Below are 13,886 nucleotides of genomic sequence, written 5' to 3'. Positions count from 1 at the left end.
TAATCGATTACATGGTTTTGGTAATCGATTACCAGTGACAAGTTTTGAATAAAAATCAAGAGATGTAACTCTTCCAATGGTTTTCAGGTTTTTCTCAAGGTTATAACTCTTCCAATGGTTTTCTTGACCAGACATGAAGAGTCTATAAAAGTAAGACCTTGACTTGCATTTTATACACTTGATATAAATTTTTTAGATATTCTTTTACAACCTTTGAATCTCTTTGAACTTCTTCTTCTTCTTCCTTTGCCAAAAACTTTATGAGTTTTCTGGTTTCCAAACTTTGTTCTTTCACATAAAACAAAAGTGTGATATTCATATTTTTCATTCTCTTCTCCCTTTGCCAAAAAGAATTCGCCAAGGACTAATCGTCTGAATTCTTTTTGTGTCTCTCTTCTCCCTTTTCCAAAAGAACGAATGACTAACCGCCTGAATTCTTTTATGTCTTCCTTCTCCCTTTTCAAAGAATTCAAAACGACACAGTCTGAGAATTCTTTTGATTCTTCCCTTTCCCTTAAACAAAAGATTTCAAAGGACTAATCGCTTGAGATATCTTTTGTTTCCCCTTTAAAAAGTTTCAAAGGACTAACCGCATGAGAACTTTGTCTTAACACATTGGAGGGTACGTCCTTTGTGGTACAAGTAGAGGGTACATCTACTTGGGTTATTGTAACTGAGAACAAGAGAGGGTACATCTCTTGTGGATCAGTTCAAGTGGAGGGTACATCCACTTGGTTGTTCAAAGAGAACAAGGGAGGGTACATCCCTTGTGGATCTTTGCTTGTAAAGGTTTTTACAAGGTTGAAAGAAATCTCAAGGACCGCAGGTTGCTTGGGGACTGGATGTAGACACAGGTTGTTGCCGAACCAGTATAAAATTCTTGTGTTTGTCTTCTTCTTCCCTACACTTTTAATTTCCGTTGTGCACTTTTAATTATCGCTTTTACTTTTGGTTAAGTTTCAATTACTGTTCTTTACTTTCTTAACTTGGTAGTAAAAACCTAATTAAATCTAGTAACATTAAGAAGGATAGATTTTTAAATAGTCAAGGTACATTAATAATTAATTCAACCCCCCCTTCTTAATTATTCTGAGGCCACTTGATCCAACAGTGTACTCAAAGTAAACTTCACACAGACAAATTACACTATGACTCAGTGTGCAGTGTAATTCTTGAACAGGTGGAAATCTTGCTCAAAAAGTTTTTATTTCTCTGCCAAGTTTCACTCAACTAATCACATATATATATAAGCATGAAAATAAATAATTATAAGCATATAATCACCACAATTAAATACAAATATGCACATATCACACAACACAAAGTTTTCTCTGTTAGCCTGAGTTTTAATTTTTTGTCAGGGTGTTACACGTTATATACCACATTACTGTCGAGACATTCATATTCATTTGTGGTGTGTTTTAGATGCTTCTTCTTCTTTTACTCCTTCTTCAACTTGGGTGGAGAATGATGAAATTATTAGGATGTTGGATATTGAGAATTTGAACTATTAGGATTATTTTGTTGGATATTTCGTTAACCATTTGTAACAAAGAGTCGTTACTCATATCCAACCATCCAAAAAAGAGAGCCATTGTCCATCTTTTATCATCCAACTTCAGAAATAATAGAATACTAATAACAAGCATTTTTTTTAATTGAATAAGGTTAAGCCACGATGCTTCAGTAAGCAACCATGCCTTACAAGCACCCATTCGTACGCAACAACATTGAAAGTTGTCTCGCAAGCCACGTTGCTTCCACTAACGAATGCTTCCTAAGTTAATTACATTGATCACACATTAATTAAGAGTGTTAACAAGTCAATCCAATTTTTTTAAAAAAAACCTACAAAATTGAAAACTAAATAATTGAGTAAAAAAATAAAAAATTGTATTAGATTAGATTGGATTTCAAAAATTAATTCAAATCAATCCAAACCAAACCTTTTTTTGTTACAAGAGTGGAAAAATGTAAAATCAAGCATTAATGAAAACCGAAAAATACAAGTAAATACAAATGCAGTGTATTCCTAAGGATCATTGTCATCTAGTTCAAGGGCACATCAAAATGCAAAACCCAACACTTGTTTTAGAAATTGATAAACCACTTTGGAGTGAGTTTTTGTGCCATTTGCATGCATTTTATTGACAAAACACACATTAGGATGCTAGTTTTGTCTTGCAAAAGTATAGCCGCTCAATTAAGATAAAATAGTGGAAATTTGCACTTTTACCTGAAGATTTGAAGACTTTGTCACTTGGCCACGATCGTAGTGGATCAAACACAGCCATGGTGAACATAACAACCTTGGTGAGATGACAATGTCCTTCTGCAAACACTGTCAACACTCCAACGACGACCATAGTCAATTGACCACGCCCAGAGCCTTAACATCATAAGTTTCTAACTACAACCGTGGTGGATTTTACCACGACCATAGTGCGCCTCAGACCAATATGTTATCTTAGGAAGCCATAAATAAAGGCTTTAGAATATGTAAAACATACCTTTTTATCACCTTTTATCATATTTTTGAATTAGAGAGAACTTTTGAGGGTTTTGAGAGTTGTAAGGCATGGGCAACACCATGAGGATGGATCGTGATCATCATTCCTCCCTTATGGTATGTCTATACTAATTTCTTATAGGCTTTCTGGTTTTGCTTTGATCATGAGCAGTTCGTCCCCCTAGTCCGAGGGTTATGATGTAACTGTTCAATTGTACAACTTTCTCTGTTCTTAATGAATTTTCTCAGTGTTTTATGTTAATTAATTCTCTTTCTTATTTTTATTGTTCATTTAAGAATTGATCAATCCCATGTTTAATTGAATGTATTATGGTGTTCATCTGTGTATGTTTGGTAGACCAAGGTAGATAACGTTTTACACCAAATTGTATGATCAAACGATTTAGGTAATCTCCGATAGACTAGTTAATCTTTAATTGATCATCCTTGGAACTGATTATATCCTTTAAATTAAATTGACATATCCATGATCATTGGAGTATTGATTTAAGGCAAAAAAACATCCTTCGACCTTAATCATAGTCTTTAGTTGACTTTGGAAATCGGTAATTAACTAAGCGATAAATTTCATTAGGATTGGGATTAGGGGAAAATTGATACTAGTGAATCATAACCCCTGGTCACTTTACTATCCCCCAAATCTCTCTTTTGCAATATTTTATTTGTTTTCCTTTTAAAAACCAAAAATAACAAAAATACTTAAATCTTATTTTCATTATTTCAATTGTTTATGACTATTTGGGAATACAAGTGGTCTCTAGGATTTGATAATTGAACTTCTAGTCCATTATTACTATTGTGTAGGGTACACTTCCCTTCTACGAGCAATATTTTTACACATCAAGTTTTTGGCGCCGTTGCTGGGGACTTTTTGTGGAAATTCTCGAGTAGTTTAATTTTATTAAACCAAATAGTTTTGTTAGTAGAATTTTTTTTCATTATTTCTTTAATTTTCTATTATTTTTTATTTTATTCTTTATCTCTCGTTGCATTTGATCTTTTCCTCTATTGTTTAGTGCATGTAAACCATGTCCCAAAATCCACCACTATAGTACGAGCTTGATATTGACAAGCTAATCCAAAAGCTTCGTGTAGAAATATGTGAAAGAAAGAGAGAAAGGGACAAAGAGAAAGAGAGAGCAATGGTAGTTAATCCAGCTTAAACCCTTATGGACTACCTCACCCCTACCTTGGGGGAAACCAATACCATCCTACTAGTTGAGTTGTCAAAAGGAGTCACTTTTGACTTCAAGCATTGGTTCCTACAAATGTTGGAGAACAACCTGTTTAGTGGTGCTTCCCATGTAGACCATATGTTGCACTTGAGGAAGTTCATCAAGTTAACCAACACAGTGAAATAGAATCATGTACGGACAAAATACATCAAACTTTATGCCTTTCCCGTCTCTCTCAATGGGAAGGCATGAGATTGGTTGTGTTCATTCCCTAAGAATGACATCATTACATGCAATCAGTGCACAAGTGTCTTCTTAAGGAGGTACTTATCTCCCATGAAGACAGATTAGTACATCAAGGACATTGGGAATTTTGCACAGAGGGAGCAAGAGAGACTACCTTAAGCTTGGGAAAGATTGCAAGAGATGATTAAAAGCTGTCCACATCATGGCTTCTCCCAACAAAGGCTAGTTCACATTTTCTATGGTGGAGTGTCCTCACACAATAGGACAAGTTTAGATGCTGCTTGTGGGGATAACCTCATGTTAAAACCCCTTGCTAATGCCATCAAGATCATTGAAGATATGTGCTCTAACCCCTATAACAACTTAGGGGAACAAAGGATTATGAAGAGAGGCTTCAACCAAGTGGAGGAAGATGATTCCCAAACTGAATTGGAAAATTAGATGCAAGCTTTGACACTGAAATTGAGACACTCATGAGAGCTCAAGCTCAACTCCTCATCACTACACCTTCATTCCCAACCTGTGATAAATGTGAAATTGTTCAGGGGCTTCAAGAAAAATACTATTGATGATGAGCTAGATGCAACCCTGGATGAGATCAACTTTGTTATGGGAAGGAACAATTCTTATAATCAGTACCCCAACAATTTCAATCAAGGATAAGGCTTCAAGAAGAATCAAGGAATGCATAGGTCTTAACCCATGCAAAATCAGAGGTTGAGACAAGAAGAGAAACAACCCACTCTTAAAGAAACCATGCTTCAATATATAGCCCAAAATGATTAGAGAATGAAGCATGTGGAGTCTCGATTGGCCAACATACAATCCCTCTTGTCACAAAGATAGGTAGACAACCTCTCTTCACAACTTGAACCAAATCCTAAAATGAAGGATGCAAAAGTTGTGATGACTAGAAGCAAGAAAGTTCAAAATGACTTTGAGAAGAAAGAAGACTCTTCTCCAAAAGTTACAAATGACATCCTTACTATAAAGGACGAAACACCTAAAAAGGTTAAGGTTCCCACTGATGGGAACCCAAAGCCAAAGAAGGAAGGGATAAAAAGAAGGAGATACTAACATCTCCCCAAGTAAGTTTACCTTTCCCTCATAGAGTAAAGAATGACCAGTTGGATGTGTAATTTAGAAAATTTCTTAAGGTTATGAGAAAAATGCACATCAACCTCCTTTTCATTGAGGCTATTTCACATACGCCATCTTATACCAATCATTTGAAAGAAATTTTATCAAACAAAGGAAAATTGGCAATTTCGGCACTATGGGTCTTAATGTGTTCTGTTTGGTCCTTAGGAAACTTCCCCCTAAGATGAAAAACCACAATAAATTTACAATTCCTTGTTTGATAGGAGAGTCTTACATTGATAAATGTTTGTGTCATTTGGGGCCAAGTATAAACTTGATGATGCCCTATTTTGTCTTTAAGAAATTGGGCATAACAAACTTAGAACCTACTAACATCACTCTTTACCTTGCTAATCATTCAGTTGTCTATCCTAGAAAGGCGATTGAGGATGTGCTAGTTAAGGTGGACAAGTTCATCTTTCGAGTTGATTTTGTAATTGTAGACATAAAGGCGGATGAGGATGCTCATGTCATATTGGGATGACCTTTCCTTAGTACTTGTGATTTGCTTGTTGAGGTTAGGATTGATAGACTCACTATTAGATTAAGGGATTCGAGAGTAGTGTTTAACTTGTCTGATACTTTGAAATAACCTTTCTTATTTGCTTTTTGTAGTTACATTGAGTCTATTGATATATCTGATACATTGATGGAGGGGTGTTCTCAAGTGTAGGGATGTCCAACCGTCTAGAGAGAGTTCTCACTAATGAGGACCTCAACTGGGAGTTGAACCTAGACATGGAGGAAATACTAAAGTTTATCCACCCTGAACATGGTCCTAGATCACCAAGTTTTTAGAGGTTGGAATAGGGCAATGACCCAAAGCCAAAGCTTTCTATAAAGGAACCTCCTGAATTGTAGCTGAAACCCCTTCCAACCATAAATATGTTTTTCCTAACCCTCTATCTTTTATTCCAACCGTGATTTCTATAAGTGTGCATGAAACTAAGGAGGAGAAATTGTTGCAGGTTCTTAGAGACAACAATGAAGCCTTTGGGTGGAGCATTCATGACATAAAGGGCTTGAACCCCACAATTTGCACCCACAGAATTAACATTAAAGAAGGGTTTCCACCTAAACGATTATCCCAAAGAAAACTTAACCCCAACATGATGGAGGTTGTCATAAGAGATGATGCTAAGTCCACTTTCAATATGAATACGCATAGAGTCAAGGTGTATTATGAGGAATTCCAATAGGTGCAAAATGCAACACCCCGATCGAATCACACTAGAATGAGAGGGATCCAGAGCGAATACAAGTATGAGATTGTGCAGTTGAGGATGACTTAAAGGAATTAATTGGTACTACCTATACCAACAAGATGCATCTACTTTTCGGTAGCCTATTAAGAACTCCATAATTAAGTGTGCCTGGCTTGGAGTAGTTATGGGATGGGTGACATTTTGGGAAGTTTCCTGAAAAGTGTGTGAGTGAGGATAAAGCATGCTGAAAAGTCTTGTGTTTGTTTGTGGGGACAGTCATTGATCCTGAAAGCAGTCGAAGTCTTAGAAAGGGCTACCTACAAAGGATTCTGACCGGTGGAGGGTTCTGACCAACAAGGATGCTAAGTGAAGTGTCACTGTGTGAAATATTGTAGAGTGCAAGCTGTTGAGAAGTTGACAATCACCTAAGCTCACTTTCAAGATGAATGCACTTAGAGTCAAGGCGTATTATGAAGGATTCCAACAGGTGCAAAACATTGTGCACCTCTCCAACCTTTGGGCGACTTAACCATCACATGTCACACTCATGACGTTAAACAAGTGTTATTCGGGAGGCAACCGATGACTTGTATCGATTTATTAAACTTTATCACATGTTTTCTTTTAAATTATTAAGTCAAATTGTTTGTTAGTACAATGGTCGTAGTCAAATGCCCAGACATTCAACGTCAGGCATCGAGTACGGCCATGGTCATATGATCATGGCACATGCAGTTAATGTAGGTGCCAAGTACAGTTGTTGTGACTTTACTATGACCCCGACCAGTTAGATTTTCAATTTAAACATTTCCATTCAGTTGTTATTTCAATAAACTAGTTTAGTCCATTTATTTTGTTCTTATTCTATTTTGATGCATTGAGGACGCTACATGTAGTAAGTGTGGGGATGAGTCATTACTCCCTTAACTTTGAGCTCTTAGTTATATATGTGATTTCTTGCATTGTTTTAGTTATAGTAGTGTGAAAATCTATGAGGTTTAGAATTTTGTGTTTTCAATTATTCCCTTGATATAAAAAAATTATTGTGTGTGTATAGGGGTAATTTGAATTTTCTTCAGGAAGGAACATTAGCATGCATTATTGTGAACTATTCTTAAAGTTATCCTTAGAAATGTGAGTGTTGAGCCTTAATTCTTTTAGTGTGGATGAATTGATCATTTCATTAGTACTGTTCTATTCTTTGTTTTGATATGCATTTCCTCGAATGAATTATGAATTTTCTGAAAAAATGAGACACTAATAGGCTTTCTTGAGACCTATGAATTGTTTTGATAAAATTTTCCCCTAGTTAACCATTTTGAGCCTAAATGATTATTTCTTTTTGGTCTTTGAACTATACTGTGTGAATTATTGATGTGAGGAAAAAAGGATAACTAATATACATTGGAGGTTGTTCCAGTGAATAAATCTTAAGCCCTTCTCTCAAGTGAAATTAATGACAAAAATGAGTTATGAAAAAAAGAAAACAAAAACAAAAATGAGAAAAAAAAACATATAATTATTGTTCCCCAAAAGCAAATAAAAAGAAAGAAGGAAAAATGGATGAAAAGTTTAAATGAAAAAGAAATGTTCAAAAACAGGTAAAAGTTCTCCTGATTTCTGAGTGTTTTCATATGATTGAATGAAGTCCTTTATTAGCCTATTTCTTTCAGTATCTACCTTACATTACATGTTTGACCCCATTACAACCTAATATGCCTCACTTATTTGGAATTTTTGGGATTTATCTAAGTTGAGTTGATTGATTGATAGAGTTGTGAACTTGTTCATTGAATTGTGATCTTGAGTGTAATCGTTTATCTGTATAACACTGAGAGATGGTGAACATAGTGAACTTGAAACTCTTTAAGACCGTGTTAATTATAATCTTAATGGATTCCTAAGTAAATTTTTTATGCCCCATTGTGTGAATTTTTACTTTTTGAATAAATGGGGATTCCTGATACAAAAATTCTAACTTGGGAGAATTTGTTTTGATTAGAGAATTAAACTAATTGCTTGAGGACAAAAGATGCTCAAGTGTGAGGAGGTTGATAAACCATTTTTGGAGTGATATTTTGTGAGTTTTTGTTCCATTTGTATGCATTTTCTTAGTAGAACTCATGTTTGGATGCTAGTTTTGTCTTGCAAAAGTATAGTCACTCAATAAACTGAAAAGTGTGAAAATTTACACTTTTACCTGAAGATTTGAAGACTCTATCACTTGACCATGATCGTAGTGGATCCAGCATGAACGTGGTGAGCATAACAACCATGGTGAGATGATAACACCCCTCTACAAATAGGGTTAGCACTCCAACGACAATCATGGTGATCGCACTACGGCCAGAGTCAACTGATCACAGTCCAAAGCCTTAATGTCACAAGTTTCCAACTACGACCGTGGTGGATTTTACCATGATCATAGTGCACCTTAGAAAAATTTGTTATCTTAGAAATTTATAAGTAAGGTCTTTAGAATCTATAAAACATAACTTTTTTTATCACCTTTTATCATATTTTTGAATTAGATAACACTTTTGAGGGTTGTAAGGTGTAGGCAACACCATGAGGACGAATCGTGATCATCGTTCGTCCCTTGTGGTATGTCTATGTTAATTTCTTATAGGCTTTTTATTTTTGCTTTTATCATGAGTGGCTAGTCCCACTAGTCTAGGGGTTATGATGTAATTGTTCAACTGTACTCCTTTCGTTGTTCTTAACGATTTTTTTAGTGTTTTATGTTAATTAATTATCTTCCTTATTTTTATTGTTCATTTAGGAATTGATCAATTCTATGTTTAATCAAATGTACTGTGGTGACCATTTGTGTATGTTTGGTAGACCTAGGTATAGAATTTTTTACACAAAATTGCATAATCAAATTGTTTGGGTAATCTTCAATAGATTAGTTAATCTTTAATTAATCATCCCTATAATTAATTATATCCCTTGAGTTAAATTGATATATCCATGATCATTGGAGTATGATTTAAGGCAAAGAGCATCCTTCGACCTTGAACATAGACCTTGGTTGACTTTGGGAATCAGTAATTAACTATGGAGGAATTTCATTTGGACTAGGATTGAGAGAAAATTGATACTAGTGAATCATAATCCCTGGTCGCTTTTACTATCACTCAAATCTCTCTTTCGTAATAGTTTATTTGTTTTCCTTTCAAAAATAAAAAAACCACAAAAATGCTTAAATATTATTTTCATCATTTCAATTGTTTAGCTTAATAATCTTGACTATTTGGGAATACAACTGATCTCTAGGGTTCGATAACTAGACTTTTTAGTCCATTGTTACTATTGTGTAGGGTACACTTGTCCTTGTGCGAGCACTATTTTTACGCATCAACAATTAACTTGGCAAAAAAAATCAACACAATGATTGTCGTTCTTTAGTGTTTGGTGAACATTGAAATTTTAATCCTTAGATATGAGACTATTGATTTTGGCAATCCAATTTTTATACATGTGATGAGCCTCAATCTAATTGGTGAATATTGATGGGAGTATGATTTAAGCCTACAATATTTGTTGAGTAAAGACTATGATTTAGGCCACTAGAGATTCTATATTATGAGTTATTTTCACGCACACCCACCATCACTTACGAAACACATTGGTCAAGCAAGTCTCATCAAAATACACTCACTGTTTTTTAGATGTAAGCACATAGTCTTTCCATGCACCTCTAAGACAAATTTATTTAAATTAGTTCATGACACATTTTTTAGGTGTTGACCATTTGATTATCCAATAGGAAAAGATAGATAATGGCTTCTATTTTCATCCTTTTTTTACTTTTCCTACCCCTCATATTTTGAACATTTCAAAATACCAAAAGTACCCTTCATTTTTCTAACTAGATTACACATCACTTTATCTCTCTTACCAATCACCCTTTTTCATTTCTCATACCACCTTCTTCGACTCCTTGCCTCATTTTATCACTTTCACTTCCCTCTCTTCACCTCCTTCATCTCATTTGCTCATCTCGTTCACCTCATATCCATCAATATTTTGCAACATTATCTAGGTAATTTGCCATTCTTTCCTTTCTTACATTATCATAAAGTAATATTTTCTCTTTCTCATAGATCTAATGAAAACTAGTTCCATAATGTTGAAATATGTTATGGAAATTAGTTCCATTGCTACACACAAAAACAACAAAACAAAAACTAGTTTTTCTTTTGTATAAAGGAACAACAAAACAAAAACTAGTTTAGTAGGTTTGCATTATGGACCTAACTTAGCGTACATTTTTATACAAAACGGACATGCCAAATATTTGGACAAATTTAATAGAAGCAAGCAATAATTATTCTCTAAAAAAATGTGGATGTGAATCCCACACCTATGTAATAATTACAAGGAAACATTCATTATTATAAAGATAAATTAATTCAATGTTAAATGTTGAAAAAAATTGTTGATTATGATTATGTCAATATTGTTAAGTTGTGGAGTTTTTATTAATTTCATATTTGTGCTACCTAAGACAATTTGTTGAACTGGGTTTGAAGCATCGTGAATTTGTTATCATTGTAGAGAGGTTAGATGCAAGAGCTATAGGAAGAAAGACAATTACAACATTGAGATGTGACAAGAATGTAAAGTATAGATCATATATAAGGCAGATCAATTTTGGTGTCACTATTCAACCCCTCCCTTCTAGTGACCAACTGATTCACTTCAGCTATATGTAAACCTTTTTGTCAATATATGTGGGCTTTTTGCTTTATAAAAACTAATAATAAATAACTTTTTGTTGGTGGCCCTAAAGTTTGAGCATTAGTAGTCTTATCCTTGAGCCGACCTTTCCTAACCCCTCATTCTTGTCACCATAACCTATCACTCCATTTGCACACTAGCAAACTCACTAGACTCAAACTCCACATGCGCCATCATTCTTGTACTCATGCCACCACCCTGAAAAGTCCAATTGTGCTCGTACCCCACCATTACTAAACCATGGCAAAATGCATCCAAACTTCTAACAACATTTGCTGCTTCCAATCCCCAATGAAGTACATCAAAACCTTCACCAAATGGTTGATGAAGGAGATCCAACCATGTGGTTCTCGAACAAGAAATTTCCAAATGAATGAGAAAGTCGATATTAACATTGTCCCACACAAACGAAGAGGTTGTGTTCGAAGGAAGAAGTTGTAACACCATGACTTTTATAATTGAAGATAAAGTGATTGAAAAATAATTACAAGAGATAATTAAATTTAATTTTGTGACAAAATAATATATAATTAATGAATATATGTGAACTTTTTGTGTAAGTTTCAATAGACAATTTTATTGGAAACGAGATTGAGTTATGCACTGGCAGTGTAAGAATACATTATAGTGAGTAAACAATTAAAAAGAAAAAAAAATTGATTAGCACTTGTTCTACGCACAAGGAAGAAGAAAACTTGTTGCACTCAAAATTTAATTTACTTAATCGATCTAAGTGTGGTACAAGAGGTGTCTCTTTTAGACAAATGTATGTAACACAATATTATAACTAGATTGCCAAGAGAAAATGTGAGACTGTGCAGTATGTAAATGAGGTGCCACCATGTAACTTGAAAAATTATTGAGTGCACCCATATGTGTCTGCGTATTATAGCTATATTAAAAGGTGTAGTTGTGCGTAGCTATGTTAGGTGATGGGGTAAACTCTTGCATGTAGAAGTAAAACCAATTCTTAATGAATAAGTGAAAATAGCATGATCATTTTTTTATCCTACAATCTCTCTTATTCCTATTGTGGCTCTTATAGCCCACCCCTATGCGCACACTTGCAACTTGCAAGGCTCCTAATCTACACCACACCACCTCTCTTTCCTATCAACAATTATTTTATTCCTTTCCATGGGTTAACAGATAAAATACTAATACCTTTCCTTGTAAAAAAAAAGATGCATGGGTAGAATGGTGTTGCTTCCCACTTCCTTCTTCATCCAACACATGCCTTAACTTTTAAATCTTCTATTGTTTCAGTAGTCCCCTTACTTCAGAAAAAAATATTCACTTTCAAGCCTGATGCAATCCTCCCAAGGAGGGGACCCATCACCAGAGCCATGACTAGGAGACTCCAGGAAGATTGGGTCGGGAATGCAGGAGAAGGCCCTATGGTTCTCATGAGCCTTAGGGTAGATTTTGGGCCTATGGGCTAAGTATGAACTCACTTATCTTTGTACACATTAGATTAGGGTTTCATTATTTTTTGGGCCTTGTATTTAGGGGTCCATAGTGTAGGGAGGGTACCCCACAAGTTTAGGGTACCATAGTAATGTATGATTTTTTAGCCCTTGTATTTTAGGGCACCTAGACTAGTTTTTGTATCAGGGGTAATTTTGTAATTTCACATGCATTAAGTGTACTATTTGATGTGTGTGTTGGGAGAGAAATTTAATTGAATTGGTAGAAGCCCAATCCAATTAAATTTTGGCCCAGCCTAAGGGGGAGGTGAGCATTTGCTTGCTACACCCTATTGTCACATCATATAGTCACACTTTGTAAATGGTCTTCATGTTTTACATGTCTCATGACACCTAAGCACACTTAGTGGAGAATCTTGGATTTGATCTTGGATTAGTGGGTTGAACCATAGCTGAAATTCACTAATCATAATTAGTGAAATTTTGGCTCCACAAATTCAAATTCAAATTCAAGTGAAATTTGAATCAAAATTCAAATTTCCCTCCAATTTTGTGTCACACTTAGGTTATAAATAAAGGTCTTGTGTGTGTGTTTTGCAACTTTGATCATTTCAGAAATTAGACTTCAAAGTTCAGACCTCATTCTCCCTCTTCTCTCTCTCAAAATTTCGTTCCACTCTCTCCCTCTACCTCCACTCATCTTCTCCTACCTTCAAGCTCTTATCCGTGGCTTCCTATGGTGGTGAGCTTGTTCTTGACTCATCTTCTCCTTGAAGTGGCATCTCCAATCACCTTTTCTCCTTCTCCATTCCATTGTCATTGATCTTCAAGAAACAAATAACCCCATTTTTGAAAAAGATCAAAGGCCTACAAGCTCTACATGGAGCTACATTAAAGCCTCATAAGCACACATTCAAAAAACATCTTGATGTGTCATTAATTTCTCCTATTTCTTAACCCTTTTTGTCACCATTTTAATTACTGATTAGCCTTAATTGTCAAATTAATTATGCAGTTTTATCATTTGGGCCTACTTGACTAATTTTGTGTTTTTAATTTAATTTTAGGAGAATTATAAGCAATTAGGCTTGAATTCGGAATTGGGCTTGGACTTGAAGAGAGCACACAATTTTATTTTATCAAATCTTATCTTATCCAGATTTTATTTCATCTATATTTTATTTCATCCAATCTTATCTTATCTTGTCCAGATTTTATTTTATTTATGGGCTTGGACTTAAAACAGATTTGTAAGCTTTGGGGCTGAGGACCTATATAACAGCACCAGGGTTTTAGTTTAGGGAGGTTTTTGGAGAGGAGAATAATTCTAGGGTTTTGCAATTCCAGTTTTTATTACTGTTCATGCACACTGTTCACGTAGAATAAAATTTGTTTTCTGCTACAATTTCATTTCTGC

This window comes from Glycine max, chromosome 4 (genome assembly GCF_000004515.6).
Source record: "Glycine max cultivar Williams 82 chromosome 4, Glycine_max_v4.0, whole genome shotgun sequence".
Taxonomy (NCBI): Eukaryota; Viridiplantae; Streptophyta; class Magnoliopsida; order Fabales; family Fabaceae; genus Glycine; species Glycine max.
The sequence above is the reverse complement of the archived record's forward strand: the minus strand, read 5'-3'. Positions refer to the sequence as shown.